Here is a 19,583-nt window from a genome sequence, read left to right as displayed (position 1 = left end):
ATGTTGTTCTTCCTTTCTTACATATGGTTTCTTTGTAAAGGAAAAATATAACATTTGAAACTTAATGAATTCCTACACTAGTATAATATAAAAATTAAATTCAAAAGTTTTAAACTAGATTTGAACTGTGAAGCCCGAGAAAGCCACATGTTGGCTGTGCTTAGTACCATGTAGCCACTTGAATTGACAAGGAACAGTTCATGTAATTCTTTATGTATGGAATGATCTCAGCTATCACTTTGAAACTTATCTTGTATATTACAAGTTCTAAACTCGAATATCTAGACAAATTTGCATTGCTGCAGGCATCACAGTGTGCTGAAGAAACATGTCTGTCTTAAGCCCAGATATTTTAAATCATTCTCTGTTTGTGAAGTTTGTACCTATTATTTGGTTGAATGAGTCTAGCATATGTTGAGAATAGTATTCACAATGCATTTGTCCCTAGTCGGGGCTTATGCGGGGATATTTACTGTATTTACTTTATTTATTATGACTTCCTTAAAAGGATATTTGAGAGACTTGGAGAGAAGTCAAGTATTCGTAAAGGATGCCTACCCAAGTATGAAATGAAAATTGAAATCTGCCTAATTCCACACAGCTACTTCAAGCATGCAAGTATAAGCATTTAACTCTTTATTCAAGAGCAGAGCTAAAGTCGTCACTTCAAAAAATTACAGACTTATAGCCCAGTTTTAAGCCTTTATTGAATATTCTAATGGTATTAATTACATGGCATAATCAAATCTGCTGTACAGCATTTACAGGCCACACATTATAAAACAATGTAAAAAACATGTTGGTATCAAATTCGATGTGATGAGTAAGTGTAAAATGGCAGTGAATTGACATGTCTGTGTTGGTCCTAACCTATCACATCTTCTGTGATACTGCAACCACCCTTTGTCCCTTTGTCAAAAGGAAATGGCCTCTTGGACCAATCAGGTACACAGTTTTCTAGTGATAGCTATAGGGGTGGGTATGGTTTTTACAGAACAATAATATTTTGTAAAATAAATTAGAGAATTGAAGAGCCCATCGCAAGAACCAGACAGCTACAATATATAAAAACTTTCAGGAGACACAAAAAATGTAATAAAATAATGATATCTTGAAAAAGTAAGGGTTATCTACGTACACTAGCTAGAAAAAGTAGTGACATACATATCGAAGTCAAAATCAATCAAATCAAAATCTCAAAATCAAAATCTCTTTACATTATTATGGAAATGATGCGAGTTGTGTTACTGGACTCCTCTTAGTTTATTCACACAACTGCTGGATCTGTCTTGTTTCATGGCCCAGCAAACTATGTTTACTATGAAGAATGCAATAACCAGAACTATTTACCTGATTTATCAATGTAAGATATTTTATTATACAGTAGACTTACTGTGAAAGTAAATATCGTGTCATTGTAACAAGATTTACATACATCAAGGAAATGAGGTTCACAAGAAGTTTTGAAGAAGGTTTTTGAAGTGAGTTGTGTAGTCCAAAAACATAGTTCGTGTTACATCATGAACAATGAACTTGCGACTCACTCGCATTCCGTACCAGGGCACGATAATCTTGTGGCAAATATATTCTTTCTCGCTTTCATTTTTTCTTCTCGATTACACCAAAGGTCTGGTCACAGGTGAGAAAGCTGTGTCTGGGCTCTGGATACCGGTGTATTATTTTCTCAAATCTCCCAAGTCCTTTGACAACTGTGTATAGAAAATGAAATATACTGAAGTTCTTATTCTGTGGCAAGAACAGATACAAGACTGTGATGTTATCACTTATCTTGCTTTGTAAGAAATTTTTAAGCATCTTTGTCACCTCATTTTGACCCTTTCTACCATTAGTTTCATCATACAATCATACATATAACAGAATTAATTGCCTGTCTTTCCAGAGTGTATACAAAAGTTATACAATCACAACTGCCTTTTATAAAAATGAAATGGCGTTTGGCTTTTAGTGGTGGGAGTGTCCGAGGACATGTTCGGCTTGCCAGGGGCAGGTCTTCTGATTTTACACCCATAGACGACCTGCGCATCATGATGAGGATGAAATGATGATGGAGACAACACATACACACAGCCCTGTGCCAGCAAAATTAACCAATGATGGTTAAAATTCCCGACCCTGCCAGGAATCGAACCCGGGGCCTCTGTGACCAAAGGCCAGCACGTTAACAATTTAGCCATGGAGCCGGGCTGCCTTTCATAAAATATGTCTCTACTTGAACATTGAACTATAGCCGCTGCAAGAAACAGACAGCTCCAAGAGCTGTCTGGGTTCATGCGCCAGCTAAAACAGTTAAAAAACCCCCGACAGCTCTTTTACACTTCTACTACACACCAAATCAGTAGAGCAGTACAGTTCTTGCATCAGCAGATAGAGCTTTTTTATGATAGCTTACAGCAAAAAATAAAAGAAATTGACCAAAAAGTAAAGTGGAGCTGTCTGGTTCTTGCACCGGGCTCTTCAGTTGGACTCCATTTTGCATAAAAGGATACAGTGTTTTGGAGACTGGGCTCACTTACTGCCTCTTGTAAGGTTTTTGCATTCTACAGGGAAGCCTATATCGGGCTATGTGTACTTAAAATTGCTGTAAGATGTTGCATAAGATACGCCTTACAGACATTTAATTCTTATCAGGTTGCATATGATCCAGAAAAAAAATAGGGGCAGCTGTAGCATGCAGAGGTAGAGAGTGCGTGTGTGTCCTGTATATATGAGTTTTGGAAAATAATTTCTAGAAGATTAATGGGCATATTACATCCAGAAATGTAAGAGAAGTTCCATCATCCAGTTTTCTTAAACCATTTGGTTAATTGCCAGTGGTGACTGCTTCATATATATGTACACTGCTGTGCAAAACTTAAGGACGAAAGTAACATTCGCATGTAGTGTCACTGTCATGTATGAAACTTGAACCATACATAGGAAAATCTACTACAGTATGGTACGGTAGGCAACTGATAGGAATATGTGATGAGATGAACAGAAATCACACTTTTATACAGAGTCAATAAATTACACGTAAGTCACCGCGACTCATTATGGTCCCCTGGACACCACAAAAGAAGGGACCTGGTTCTTGAAAGGGTGTGTGATCACAACGGACAGCAATGCATGCTCTGCAATGTGTTCCCATGCTGTCTACAGGATTGGTAAGGAGTTCTTCTGGTAGGGCATTCCATTCTTCAACCACCTGCAGAAAGCAAAATAGCGCCCCCTTAGAGAAATTGTATAATAACCAGTGTTGTCAGATGGGAAATACAATGACCAGACATCAATACAGAATTTCCAAAGCCAGATATGTTTGATGTAACAAAGTAGGTCACATTCAGATTGTTTAGCAGAGCAAACAGCCCAATGTTGATAAGCCCTGGTATTAATAATAATAATTATATTAATATTACTTTGTTAAAGGTAATACCATTTTACACAACAATCAAGAAAAATAAACAAAGCAAAACACACTAAAAAGAAATTTCAGTCAAGTATAAATAGAAAAAGATGTACAGGTAAGTCATCTTAGTACTCCCATAACAGACATCAACAATTAATCATTGACTAATTTATCGACGTACCACAAACTTGGTACTCATCCCTGTTCACAAGCAGATGTTAGCCTCATTACATTCAACAAACAGAAGATCAATATCAATGGAAAATTCGCAGACCAGGTGAGCTACAAAGATATGCAGCAGAAAGTCAAATTGCTCGTCACAAATAATTCTACTACTTCTAACATTTTAGTGATAGACTTATTCAACCCTTTGGATTTCAATTACATGATGGAGTCAATGTAGACTCAGAATTAATACCAGGTAGTGTCAATACACCGTTAACTACTAAATACGCTGATGTATTTCAGACCGTTTTAGGTACTGCAGAGGGATGTCAAGCCCATTTTCAGTAAAATTCAGGAGCTACCCCATGATTTTTTTAAGGCTCATCCCAAAATTCTGGTACTTAAGGAACAGGTCAGAGAGGAATTACTCAGATGGCAAGAAGAAAGTAATATCAAACCCGTTAATTCAAGAAGATGGGCTACTCCTCTTGTCATAGTCAAGAAGCAGGATGGAGGTATTTATTTATGTGATGATTTCTGCTTGACTATCAACAGCCAGCAAGAAGTGAACATTTTCCCCATCCCACACCCGGGAGAACTCCTTTACAAGTGCCGGGCCGAATGGCTCAGACAGTTGAGGTGCTGGCTTTCTGACACCAACAGGGCAGGTTCAATCCTGGCAACGCCCAGTGGTGTTTGAAGTTACTCAAATACATCAGGCTCATGTCAGTAGATTTACTCGCAAGTAAAAGAACTAGGGGTAAAATTCGGGCACCTTGGCATCTCCAAGAACCGTCAAAAGTAGTTAGTGGGATGTAAAAATAATTACATTATTATTAATTCTATCACAAGTTCACAAAATCGATATTAAAGACATGTATCTGCAGTTACCACTAGATGAAGAATCAAAGCAGTATGTGACATTAAATACACTCTTAGCACTTTTTAAGTTTCAGCATTTACCCTTGGGTGTAGCCTCATCTGCAACCATTTTTTAGAGATATTTAGGTGAAATCACAGCGCAAATCCCAGGTTGTGCGAACTATCTTCATGATTTGTAATATCTGAAGCCATCTCTTTTCAGTTTCAACTCAGTTAATTTATAACTGTTAGGTACTTCAGTCTGACAAAACAAATATTGAGTAATGATTTTATAAACTAATGAAAATTAATTAAAATAGATTTAAGTTGGTTTTTTACTAGTATAATTCTGTTGCCATAAGTTTTCTTTTTTCAGCTCGTTTATGAATTTATTACTTAAAATTATTTTCGGCAGACTGAAGAACCTAACAGTTATAAACTATCTTGATGACATAATTACAGCAAAGGACAACAAGAAACACATGCACAATTTAGAGCTCTTACTCACCAAATTATGCAAAAATATTTTTTGAGCTAAACTGTCCAAGTGTCAGTTTCTTCAACCCATGATACAGTACCTAGGACACATAGTTCATAAACATGGCATCAAACCTACTGATGAAATGAAAATGTCACTGCAATCACATGCCTGTCCCTCAAAATTTTAAGAAGCTACAATTGTTTATAGGAAAAGCAAACTACTATAGCAAGTTTATTCCTCAGTTTGCTTCTGTAGCCACTCTACTTAATGCAATGCATAAAAATGGTGTCAAGTTTATACACTCTCAACATTGCCAGTAGGCCTGGGAAAATATTAAACAGGCATTAATCAAAGCTACCAATTTATTATATTTCCAACCTGGAAAGCTCATTATATTAGCTTCAATGCATCTGACTATGGGCTTGGAGCCGTACAATCATAGAAAGACGAATATGGAATAGAGGGACCTATCGCATTTGCTTCCTAAACGTTGAATGCACATCAATAGAATTACTCTCAAATTGAAGAGGAAGCATTAGCTCTTATTTATGGGATATGCCGTCCCACTCCATGGCTAAATGGTTAGCGTGCTGGCCTTTCGTCACAGGAGTCCTGGGTTCGATTCCAAGCAGGATTGGGAATTTTAACCGTAATTGGCTAATTTCGCTGACACGGGGGCTGGGTGTATGTGTCGTCTTCATCATCATTTCATCCTCATCATGACGGGCAGGTCCCCTACGGGTGTCAAATCGAAAGATCTGCATCTGGCGAGCCGAACTTGTCCTCGGACACTACCGGCACTAAAAGCCATCTGCCATTTCTTTTCATTATGGGGTACGCCGTTTTAACGACTACCTGTATGGTAAAAGATTCTTGATTATAACCGATCACAAACCTCTCATGCAGCTTTTTCATTCAGGGAAGAAGGTTTCCAAAAGTACTCTGCATAAACTACAGCAGTGGTCAATTTCCGTGTCTGAATATAATTATCAGATAAAGTATCACAGGACAACTCAACATACCAACAAGGACACTCTATCCAGGATGTCATCAGGACTAGAGAACACATTGGACTCTCTGGACAAGGAATGTCTCCAACTGGATGTGGAGATGGAAGACACAGTCTGCAGTTTCCCCACTGATGCACATCATATGGCCAAAGCTACAGATAAAGATCCTACTCTCTATTATTTCCCCATGTGTATCAAAACACATCTACCAATGAATTGCTCTCAGAATCTTCATACATGCCAAAATACAAAATTAAAATAATAGTTTTATTACAATTGGTTGTAATTAGCAATACAATTTGATTTACATAGCACCAACACAGATAGGTCTTAGGGCAACTATGGGATAGGAAAGGCCTAGGAGTGGGAAGGAGGCGGCTGTGGCCTTAAGTAATATACAGCCCCAGCATTTGCCTGGTGTGAAAACGGGAAACAACAGAAAACCATCTTCAGGGCTGCCGATAGTGGGGTTTGAACCCAGTATCTTCCAGATGCAAGCTCACAGCTGCACAACCCTAACTGCATGGCCAACTTGCCCAGTTTTATAATTAGCAAGAATATGTGCAAATGGCTACACTGTTTTTTCTTTAAGCCTGTGGTGTATGGTGCTGAACACTTTGAGTGTTAGCTATTACAACTAACGTGTTCCCAAGTTAGCTGCTTCACCGCCGTAATACGCTGTGAATCTCGAGTGAGCCCAACAGCTATCATCCCACGACCCCAAGAAAAGGAGACTTAAAAAGCATATGTCAAGCAAGCAACTTGAATTTCACTGCGGTAGCTCTCTTTCGTGCCAGCAAAGGAACCCAGCTCGCTGGAGAGACCTGGAATAGTTTCGCACCAGCAAAGAAACCCAGCTCGCTGGAGAGACCTGGACTGTTGTAGAGTGAACGTGTTGTCGAGACAGCTGTATTTGCTTTGACTTACCTGTTTGCAGTAGTTTTCATTTGATAATAAATCGTTCTAAGGAATAATAAGAAAATGTAAATACAAAATTCTTTGCCCCAGCAGCGCTGGGGTTCAGTGCACGCCACTGATATTAGTCATCATACTGTAATATAAGTTACCAAGTAGTATTGATATTCTGTCTCTTGGCTCAATTTAAAATCAGTGAAATCTTTTCCTTCTTTATCTCACTGGGTATGGAAATGCGAAGAGTCTACAAATATGTAATCTAATTTAGAAATTTACTTTTTCCATCAATATTTTCAATACTTTTTTCATGCATCAATATTTTGTAAATTATTCATAATATAAAACAATATTTTTTTCAGTAGGCTATACTGTTTATTGCCAGCCCCGTGGTGTAGGGCATATATGCCTCTTGCCCACAGGCCCCGGGTTCGATTCCCAGTCCGGTCAGGGATTTTGACCTGGATCTGAGGGCTGGTTCGAGGTCCACTCAGCCTACATGCTAAGAATTGAGAAGCTGCAGGCTGAGCAGTGGTCGCTTGGTAGGCCAAGTCTCTTGGAGGGCTGTAGTGCCATGGGGTTAGATTAGTTATACTGTTTATTTTATACCAGGATTGCCCAGTATGTCTTTTGTAACACTATTCATTGTCATCATCACCCACAGCATTTGTTGATGGACAAGTTAAAATGATTTTTTTTTTTTTGCTAGTTGTTTTACGTCGCAGATACAGATAGGTCTTACGGCGACGATTGGACAGGAAAGAGCTAGGAGTGGGAAGGAAGCGGCCGTGGCCTTAATTAAGGTACAGCCCCAGCATTTGCCTGGTTTGAAAATGGGAAACCACGGAAAACCATCTTCAGGGCTGCCGACAGTGGGGTTTGAACCTACTATCTCCTGAATACTGGATACTGGCCGCACTTAAGGGACTGCAGCTATCGAGCTCGGTTTAAAATGTTCTCATAAATCTGTTTGTGCTAATCAGGTATATAGTGCATAACTTTCACTACTTATTTCCTTAATAGGAACTTTTCTGCCATATGTATTTTGCACAGCAAGGTTCAGATTCCCTCCTTTAAACAGTATAAAAGCTTTCATTAAACAGGCCGTCGATGGACTCCTTAGCTGCAACGTACCCTCGTTCCTCTATTTTGAAAATCAAATGTTTGTACTTATCTATTTTGAATGATTCTTTTGAGCCTTGAGTAAATTCTTAGATGTCTCCTTAAAATGAGCAGGCCACCTTTCTTTGTAGTCCATAATTCTTTCATATAGTATTGTATGAACACAAACTAAAGGGGCTATTTATTTTTGCCTCTATGATAATTTTGTCATATTCTCCTAGTGTTACAAAAGCAAATTGGTTACAACATTCCAGGAGTGTTCTCCTTCTTAAACTCACTCTGAATTTCAACCTACAGTAAAGCCATAGAAATTCGTTGATTCTTTTCTTTCTTTCCACTTTCTAATGTGACTGTGTTTAACGGCAGTGCCCAAACACTGCATAGTTCACAGTGTGTACAGTTACCACACACTGACTTTGCATGCGTGAAAAAGCTGTATAGTACAAAAAATTATTTTATTTTGACACAACACTTAATAGGAAGTTTGTCTAATAAAGAATCAGTGATGCTTGTTGTGGTGTCATTCTTAGGTGTGAGAATAGCTCTTTCCTTCAGCCAATTTGTCCAGCAACTCATTGCCATAGGTTAAGTACGATAGAGAATAGAATAAACATGTCTTGTCTCTTTTGTGGAATACAACATGGGGAAGTACAATTATGCCACCATCAGCAATAAGCTCCATGCCTGAGAAATCCTATTATGGAAAAGAAAAGGAAAATACAGTCAACTGTGAGCAGCAGGAACTACAGAATAGATGAGCTATTGGTTAACAGAAAGGAAAACCTGAAAGAACAACTATAGCATTGCGATCAAAATGAATCTGAAAATGTGGAAATTTTTTAGACTAAAAGAAAAGAAAAGAAAAGAAAAGAAAAGGAGAAGGTAAGAAGATGCACATGACAAATAAAATGTACTTCAATGAGCTGTATGAAGCAGTATATAGCTGTTTGACAGAATGCAGAAGCAAATCTGATTGTATCACTGCAAATGAGACATCTTCATGCTGAAGCTTGTCTGTACCTTCCAAGGTTTGGAAGATAGATATAGAAAGGAAAGTTGAAGCAGCTATGAGTAAACAGAACTACAGTATACAGGAGCTTTAGGAAAGCCTGGTAGAACAACTATAGCATTGTGATCGAGCAAGTGCGTGCATGGTTTGGGCCATGTGGCTATCAGCTTCCATGCAGGAGGTAGTGAGTTTGAACCCCGAAGTCGGCAACCCTGAAGATGGGTTTCTGTGAAATTGACAGTAGCATGCAGAAGCACATCTGATCATACTTCTGTAAATGAGATAAGTGACAGTGAACACCATAAAATTATCTTACAGAATAATATCATCTGTCACCACCTGCTCTCCAGGACTGTAACCTCAGTGCATTGCCAATATCTTGAAAATGGTTGCTGGCAGTGTGGTACCAAGATCTCGAACAGTTGCTTTTAGGGCCTTTAGTTGTGGTTTATATGTCTTAAAGGGACTTACCGAGTTTTGTTCCTTGAGTCGGAAGACTTAAAATGAGCTTTGTCTTGCCCTTCTACAACAAATTTTATTTTCAAAAAAATAAAATTCAGGAAACTCAATCGTCAAACCAGTGTTTCACCCAGAGTGCAGCTTGGGCTCATCAGTTGGATACCGCACTGTTTCCAAGACACTGGCCGGCTAGCACGCCGGTAGCGACACCACTGTATATGTATTCTATTAAATGTTTTCGTTCCCCACCTAGAGGGTAACGCCCTCTCTCTGGTCAAGAGATGCGGACGGAAGAAGGAGGTGGGTAAAGGATGTGAATATATAGGAGATGGGAGAGGAATTGTGCCTATTATTAAGTATTGAATTTGATAGAGTGAGTTTATTAGCATAGATGGTTACAAAGTAGTACAAAAGATATCACACATATTTAGAAGTATGTAGTAGGATGATATAATGGCTGTTGGACGAAGGAGGGGTTAGTGCTAGAGGTAAGGGAAAGGGCTAAGATGTGAAAGATACAGGAGAAGTTATGCAGGGAAGTGAGTAAGTTGTGGAGGGGGTTTGTTGGGGGTGGTATTGGAGGAGAAAAACTGGGTGGAGGAGGGTAAAAACGGATTTGTGGACTTCGTGGAAGGAAAGGGGGAGCCGGCCGGGGACGGCGACGGGGTGTATGAGATCGGTTAGCAGGTTGGGGAGGAGAGTGAGATGGTTCAGTGTGGTGATGGCGGCCTTGAAGATGGTTGCCGTTGTTGATGAAATGTTGGGCGATGTCCGGAGTCGGCAGATGAAGGCGAATGAGGTGGGTAGGCCCTGTAGCATTGAAAATCTGAGTTGCTCGTCGAACTGGTGTTCCTGTATGGCGGAGGTCTTGAAGTATGGTGTCGTTGGATAAGAATGGGTCCACTGCTCTGATGACGCAGGTGCAATAGGTCGATGGTGGTGGCATTGTGTCGGTGGTAGTGTCAGTTGCAGGGGCTGGTTCTTGACTTGATGAGGTAGGGGTGGGAGGCGTGGTGATAGTAGTGGTCATGATAGGGATAGGGTGTGTTGTTACCGTAGTCGTGAGCGAAGTTGTGAGGGAGGTGTGAACTGGGGAGGTTGTGAGGGTTATAGTAGTGGTGGTGGTTGTAGTGGTGTAAGGAAAGGACAAGGGTTGTGGCGGGGGTGTCTAAGGAGGTGGATCAGGAGAATAGTCCGGGAGTTACTCTAAAATATTGCTGGGAGTGTCTTCCAATTGATGGAGGCGTTCGCATATTTGTGCACCAGTGGCGAGAAGATGGTCACGTTCGGTGGATGTGTTGAAGAAAAGCAGGACGTCGTTTGATGGTGCGGAACCTTCATACAGCCTTGTTGCACTGTATACTCCAGATTTGCGGAGTTTGGATAGGATGGTTTCTTCAGTGATGGATTGTTGGACATCCAGGACAACACAGGTGTACATGTTGGGAGGCCGACTTCCAATGTGGTGTCATCCCATCGTCCACTTATGTCCACATCTTTCTTAGTGCCACAAACTTTCCCTCAGATCAGTGTACCACCTCCTCAATGTCTGCGCCACCGTTCACCACCTGTCTCTTCGTCTGCACAGCCACCATCTACGACACCGTCAACTCCAGCTCCATCAGCATTGGCCGCCCGTCAACCAGCATCACCGCCATCAAAATCAGATACCAACACAGTCTTCAGTTGCGTTGTTTGCGGCGTCGACCCACTCATCTCCGTATCAGAAGTCCAACGCCAGCTACGCCTTCACGCCATACCAGTCCGGAGGGCGTTTCGGATCTTCAACTCCACAGGCCCAACATACTTAGTGCGCCTACAGCTACCCACTGCAACAGCCGTCGACCATCTCATCGCCACCAGTGCTCCCATCTACAGTCGTCTCCATAACGTCGAACCCTCTCGTTCCCCTCCACAATCTAGACATCCCCTCAACACACCAAGTTGCCGCACCCGGTCTGATCATCCTCCGTTTTAATCACCCCACAACGTCCGTCCACCATCTCCCCGAATTAATATCTCCTTCTCACAGCAGCCAATACTCGAAGGTCTCCGACAACTCACAACTATACTGTATCATATTGCCTCCACACTTCACCACCTCACCCTTCCCTGCAATTCCATTTAAGCACTCCCGTGTAAACGTCCATTTCTTCCCATCTCCATAACCAAGAGACCCCATCTTCTCTTCTCAATCAATATTCACATCGCTTTACCCATCTTCTTCATTCATCCACATCGCACTGCTCACTTCACATCTCCCAGCCCGAGAGAGAGTGTCACTCTCTAGGGGGCCTGCCACCTCCTTTGGGCGGGGAACGAAAACATTTTCGTCGTCGTCAGTAGTGTCACTACCGGCGTGCTAGCCGGCCAGTGTCTTGGAAACGGTGCGGTATCCAACTGATGAGCACATGCCGCACTCTGGGCGAAACACTGGAAATTTTTGACGATTGAGTTTCCCGAATTTTACTTTCAGCTATCTCAGTCGGAAGCCATATTTTGGTCAAATTTGATTTTCACTTATATTAGCCTATTCTGTTGTGGCAAAGGGCATAACTATAGGGCAGAAGCCAAAGTTTGAAAGACAATCAATCAGTCATCAATGATCTGCATTTAGGGCTGTGGCCCAGGTGGTAGATTATTCATCAACTGTTTACCTAACCTCCTCTTAAATGTTTTAAAAATTTGGAAATTTATCGAACATTTCCCTTGATGAACCATAATCCTTTATTTCTCATCCTATAAATGAATATTTACCCGGATTTGCAGTCTTCAACTCCAATTTTACCTTCATATTATGATCTTCCTACTTTTGAAAACTCCTTCAAACTTATTCGTCTGTGAATGTCATTACATGCCATCTCAGAACATACCACTTAGTCGAGCAGCTTGTCTCCTTACTTGCAAGTCTTCCCAGCCCAAAGTTTGTAATAGTTTTGTAACACTATTCTTTTGTCTGAAATCACCAAGATCAAGTTGTGCTGCTTTCCTTTGGATCTTTTCCAGTTCTCGTACCAAGTAGTCCTGGTGGGTAGGAGATAGGTATCTGCGCTCAGATGGTCTTCACTTAAACAGCAGTGGTACATATAAGTTAGGAAGTTTGTTTAGAGAGGTTAGAGGGAGGTACATTCAGGGAAATGGGGTGCCCTGGGGAGCAGTGATAAGGGGACAGAGAACTCGACATCAAGTAGGGATGACATAAAAATGTTAGTGCTCAACTGTAGAAGTATTGTAAAGAAACGAATAGAATGTAATTTAATAGATACAGTTGAACCTGCCCTAACGGACACCTTTATTCAGCGGACACCTCCCTATACGGACAATTTTCCTCGGAACCGATTTTATTTTACATAAGCCAAGTGTTAAATTGGCCTAATTTTAGCGGACACCTCGAACTCCGGATAGCGGACAGCGTACAGCGTAATTTATCCTGTCCACTTGACTTAAGCGGACACTTCACACGTTGCCGGACAATTTATTACGCCGGACCACATGTCATCCTTTCTTTTAAAACCATTCTTCAGACATAAGGAAATATTTTTTGAATGTTTGTACTGTTTCGCAAGCAAGGGGAGAGGAGATACATCGGAATGCAGTTCTACCTAGTGGTGTACAGACCTATTCCGAGAATTCTAATTGCCCAGAAATGCTGCCAGAGACTGTTGACTCACAACTTACCTGGGGATTTTCTTCCCTTTTTGCATCATTCTATTCATAACTCGGATTGTCGCTGATGAGGTCGAGCTCAGGTAGCCAACTTGAGAAGGAAAAGACAGTACAGGCGCTAATTAGTGAGGCAGAAATACCGTAGCATTTCAGTTGTCTGTTTAACATGATTAACAATGGATTACTTCACGAAGCTGTAATATTTGTAAATGATGTATGTCACTTACAATAACTCTCTATAAAATAATAACACAGAAATAACTTAGAATAATAAAAATACAGATATGTATGCTTATATTTAAGCTGGATGTTCTTTGCCATTAAAATGTCCGATTTTTACAAACGTGTTTTAGCGGACACCTCTCGTAACGGACATTTTTCCTCGGAACCGACGGTGTCCGCAGAAGAGAGGTTTGACTGTATATACTTAGCAGATATTGTAATAGGAGTTGAATCATGGCTGAGAAATGATACGTAGAAAGCAGAAATATTATCCAAGAACTGGAGTGTGTATTGTACAGATGGGATAGCAATGATAGGAGGGGGAGTATTAGTTCTGGTGAAAGACGAATTTGTAAGCTACGAAAATGGAACCAACTAGAGAGAAGGAAATTCTGAATATGGTGCTGGTAAAACCAGATGAGCTCTATAGAGAAACCGAAGTAATAGATCACATTAGTGATCACGAAGCTGTTCCTATCATAGTTAAAAATATTTCTTAAAGAAAGGAAAGAATTAAAATTAGGACTATTAGGTAGTATCATATGGCTGATAAACCAGGCATGAGGGAGTTTAAAAAAAGTGACTATGATTGATGAAAAACGTTAAATGAAAATGTAAACAGACTCTGGAATGGGTTTGAAACAATAATTGTTAAGGAATGTGAAGTTAGAATTGTACCTTTAAACGTGGTAATGAATGGTAAGGATCCACTACATTACAACAGAAAAGTAAAGAGACTAAGAAGGAGGTGCAGGTTGGAAAGAAATAGAGTTAGAAATGGCTGTGGAAGCAAGGAGAAATTGAAGGAACTTACTAGGAAATTGAATCTAGCAAAGAAGTCAGCCAAGGATAACATGATGCCAAGCACAATGGGCGGTCATACAAATTTTAGTGAAAAATGGAAGAGTATGTATAGGTACTTTAAGGCAGAAACAGGTTAATCAATACCGCCTCCAATTCGACTACGTACTTTCACCTTAATTTTAAATATTAGACTTCAGCTTCATCAAATACTGTATCTTTAAATTGTACTATTCTTACCCTTTGAAGCCTTGGTTTTGATAATGTGTTCCCCAGGCGTGAAATATATTGTTAAAGCTTTTTATCAAAAAGATCTATTTCAGTGTCAATCATGGATTATTTTCTAAAATACAATGTGACACAATTACTTTTAGACGAACGTTTTATTTTTTCAAAGTGATTTTGGTATAGCCTATGTACTTATCTTATTCAATATTTTCTGTGCTGTAATCATTATGCAACCACAGTATCAACACCATTAAGTGTTCATCAATACGTTTTATGTAATTTGTTAAGATTCCTCAGACCAGTATGTGTTTTAAGATTGAACGAGGCTGATGATGCCCAATAAATAGTGGGCGAAACATATACCTTTAAATTTCTGGTAATTTCTATGTGTATTTGACCACACAATAGTGGAATAAATTGTATTGATTAGGTGGTATTAAAATTACTCCTTGTGTAAACTTTGTGATTAGCAATTTTCAATATGGAATAATGACGAGAATAATGGTTTGTAAGTGGTATGTTCCGAGCTATCAGCGGAGAGATTTCGTGGAATGACATTAATAGAAGAATAAGTTTGAGTGGCGTCTTTAAAAGTAGGAAAGATCATAATATGAAGATAAAGTTGGAATTCAAGAGGACAAATTGGGGCAAATATTCATTTATAGGAAGGGGAGTTAGGGATTGGAATAACTTACCAAGGTAGATGTTCAATAAATTTCCAATTTCTTTGAAATCATTTAAGAAAAGGCTAGGAAAACAAGAGATAGGGAATCTGCCACCTGGGCGACTGCCCTGAATGCAGATTAGTAGTGATTGTTGTTGGTAAAAATGAGAGGGCATATGGCTTTTCACGCGAGGAATGTGTGAGGGAAATTTTGGCTCGCCAGATGCAAGTCTTTCGATTTGACGCTTATACTGGACCCGCACGTAGTGATAGGGATGAAATGATGGTGAAGACTATACATACACCCAGCCCCCATGCCAGAGGAATTAACCAATTATGGTTAAAATTTCTGACCCTGCTGGGAATCGAACCTGGGACCTCTGTGACCAAAGAGCTCATACACTGGAACTGTACTCTGTGTTGGGTCATATTAGAAGCCTATATGCCCACTTCTCTACATTCTTACTATAAACCCTAAATATCCTTATAATTATGTGAGGGGACCTGTACCCTTTGTTTACAACCTCATTAATGTGATTACTGCAATGAAGATCATTCCTTATATTCCTTATATTAACACCTAGGTACTTACAGTGATCCCCACGAGGTACTGTCACCCCATCAGCACAGAAATGAAGACTGTTAGAACTTTTGTTGTGTCTCTACAGTAATTTTGTTATTTTGTTAGTTTTTAAATTTTCCTCTACTTTTATCATTAGATGTTATTTTCTCATTGTTCTTCCACTCAATTTTTTTTATGTTTGCCTTGTGCTACTCCACTGAAAATATATATTTCTTTTGCGGAACTCTTTAATTTGGCTTCTCGCTGTTTTGGTTTCCCAAATAAATAAATCTTACCATTGTCTGTTGCCATCCATCTTACAACATTGTCTTTTGTAGTCGTCTAATCACTCACAATTCTGTAATTAGTTTACTACTTTATGTAGTGTAACATCATCATAAAACACCTTATCTGTGATTCCAGTTCTTTAATCATATCATTGATATATACATATCAGAAGATATAATACTGAACTGTGGGACCACCCTCTTAATCGTTACTGATCAGAAAATGCCTCACCTACTATAATTCTCTATTTTCTAGAAACTTTACTACTATTTCAATCACTCTAATGTCTAGTCCAATAACCCTCTTTTTCATAAGCAGCCTCCCATGATCTTCCCTATCAAAAGGCTTGGATAGGTCAGTAGGGGAGCTGTGACAGTTCTAAATCACTGGCATCAGCATTTTCTTGCTGAGTCAGCACCCGAGGTCATTGACCCCTAATAGTATACCTAGACGGGTCCTGACCCCGAGGTCACTGACCCCTAGTATAGTAGTAGGGCTAGGCCGATTTGTGGATTTTGCATAAGAGAGCGAGCCTAACCTCACAGTCGGATGTAACCCCACTTTAACGACTAGTTTCCCTTCCTGACGCCTAAGAGAGCAAGCCTAACTTCACAACCGCCATCTTGAAGTGAGTTTTATGGCTAGTTGCCCTTCCCGACGCCAATTGCATAAGATGGTGGCTCTTATGGCTCTTATGTGGCTCTTATGTGACACCCTAGGGGCGCTTGCGCAAGATGGTGGCTATCTAATTGCACAAGATGGCGGCTATACACAGCTCCTTATGGGACGGCCTAGAGGCGATTGCGCAAGATGACTGCTATAAATAGGCTCTTATGCGACTCCCTAGGGACGCTTGCGCAAGATGGCGGCTATACATGAGCTCTTATGAGACTCCCTAGGGGCGATTGCACTAAATGGCTGCTATTCATAGCTTATTACGAGACCGCTTAGGGGCGCTTGTGCAAGGTGGCTGCTATACATAGGCTCTTATGAGATGCCCTACGGACGCTTGTGCATGAGGTGGCTATACACGGCTTTCTATGGAAAAAGATGACGGGTATGGGTGGTTGCGCAAGATGCCCGCTATACATACGCTCAGGGCATCGTGCTGTCATCTCTACAACACTAAACCTCACGGCTATCATCTTTGGCATGTGGTGGCGGGCAATTTGAAATTCCACGTGCTCTTTTTTGTAAACAAAGCCACGTGCATTTTGACAGCTGACAAGCTGCCATCTTTAATCAACAGGGGTACCCTGCTGCCATCTTTACGACACACTAAACCTCACGGCTACTACCTTAGGCACGTGGTGGCGGACAATTTGAAATTCCACGTGCTTTTGTTTGTAAACAAAGCCACGAGCTTTTTGACAAGCTGACAGCAGCAATCTTTGATCAACAGAGCACCGTGCTGCCATCTTTACGTCACTAAACCCCACGGCTACTACCTTAGGCACGTGGTGGCGGGCAATTTGAAATTCTACGTGCTTTTCTGACAGCGGCCATGTTTAAACAACAGACGATCGCAAACTTCAGTGCTGGCAGGGACTAAATCTCCATGCCTGCAACCTTAGGCATGCAGTGGCGGGCAATTTGAAAAATTCCACGTGCTTTATGACAGCTATCAGCCACTATCTTCAACTACATGCAAGCAAGCTTAGAGGCTACTGTACATGATGGCGGTTATACATAGGCTGTTATGACCTCCTCCTCCTCTGCCAAGGCATAGATTTATGTCTCTATCAAACAAGTTTAAACATGCATTCTACTGCACTAGATGGCAGCTGTACACAGGCTCATATGAAGAAAGCTAGCTTACGGACTAATGCACAAGATGGCGGCTATAGATAGGCTGTCAAGGCCTTCTCCTCCTTGTCTGCCAGGGCATAGTCATATGTCTCTATCGAAAAGTTCAAACATGCATTCTACTGCGCAAGATGCCAGCTATACACAGCCTCTTATGAAGAAAGCTAGCTTAGAGGCTACTGCACAAGATGGCGGCGGCTGTTAAGGCCTCATCCTCCTCCTCCTTCTCCTTATCCGTATAGCAAAGGGGCACGGGATACAGCTGCCCTCCTACTCCTCATCCGTATAGCATAAGGGCAAAGGGGCTCCTCCTCTTGGCTATATATAGGCTGTTATAGCCACCTCCTTTCTCCTGGCAAAGGGCACCTCTTCCTAGCAAAAGGGCATAAGGGCTCCTCCTTGATGTGTTCAGAACATCCGTTGTTTACCTAGTATTTTCTTAGATAATTGCAAAGTATTTGAAAATTCGTTGAACATCTCTCTTGGTAAATTATTCCAATCCCCAACTTCTTTTCCTATAAACAAATATTTACCCCAAGTACTACTGTAACAGGTGAGCGCTACCGATACATTGGCACGAGATGTTACGTAACATTCTTGCCAGACTGATTTTATGTTAAAGAGCGACTGAACTACGATAACAGCTGAAGGCTGCTACTTGGGTAGGGCCTATGCCACGCTACGTAAAATTTTCGCCAGACTAGTTGTTCCCATCTTAGGGACTTCATATACCCCAGGTCGTCGGTTTCGGGGCCTGGAGATGTATTGAAATGTCGGCGTTAATGCTGGTTCGTTTCCTGTTACGTCCTTTAGGGGATTGGGATATCTGTGGCCATCAGCTACATGGTCTAGTGAATATAGAAGTGAGCTGAAAACCTTTGTCGGTGCGGGATCCGTACGAGCGTGTGATAATTATTCGAGCGTAAGGTAGGGATAGGCGCGCCGGGACGTGAAATACGGAACGATCCCCGTTGTGCATTGCATAACGGTAGAAGAAAGAAGGCAAGATCGTGTTTGCCTGTATGTAAACAAAGTTCTTTGCGTCAAGGAAAGAATGCATGGGATAAGATGTTCAAATGAATAGTATCGGAACTGAATTATCGAAGCACATCGAACGTTTTGTTTCAAACGAATAATGAACTTGTTATACAATTAAATAAATTAAACGTGCCTACATCTCGTGCTTCCTGCCGAGCTGAGTGGCTCAGAGAGTTAAGATGTTGGCCTTTTCACTCCAACCTCGCAGGTTCGAACCTGGCCCAGTCTGGTGGTATTTGAAGGTGGTCAAATACGTCAGCCTTGTGTCGGTAGATTTACTGGCACGTCAAAGAACTCCTGCGCGACAAAATTCCGGCACCTCGGCGTCACTAAAAACGTCAAAGTAGTTACTGGGACGTAAAAATTAAAATTATTATTTCGTGCTCCCAAACGAAACGCATATGCGTAATGGTAAAATTACGTACTATAACTTAATGCTGCTTTTGGATTGCTTATTAAACGCATCAAAATAAAAGTTGCCAGTCTGAGTTGTTCAGACGGTTAAAGCACTGGTTTCTGGTCCCAGCTTAGCAGGCTTGATCCTGGCTCAGCCTCAAGTACGTCAGCCTCGTGTCGGTAGATTTAATGGCTCGTAAAAAGAACTTCTCCGGGACTAATTTCCGGTACCACGGCGTCTCCGAAAACCGTAGAAGTAATTAGTGGGACGTAAAGCAAATAATATGATTATTATTACCGGGCCATTAAGAGCTGAAAGACATGAAGGAAAATAGTAAAATATGCGTGGTTTAGGAGAAAACAAGATGAAATGTACGTCACACGTGGCAACATCGGTCGCAGTAGTTAACTACAGAATGCTACGCGTAAGAGCAGAACCAGGTGAAGCTCGTGGGGCCGAGTCAGCTGTAACCTCGCATTGTGGTTA

The sequence above is a fragment of the Anabrus simplex genome, chromosome 2 (genome assembly GCF_040414725.1).
Source record: "Anabrus simplex isolate iqAnaSimp1 chromosome 2, ASM4041472v1, whole genome shotgun sequence".
NCBI classification, from domain to species: Eukaryota; Metazoa; Arthropoda; class Insecta; order Orthoptera; family Tettigoniidae; genus Anabrus; species Anabrus simplex.
Note: the sequence above shows the minus strand (reverse complement) of the source record.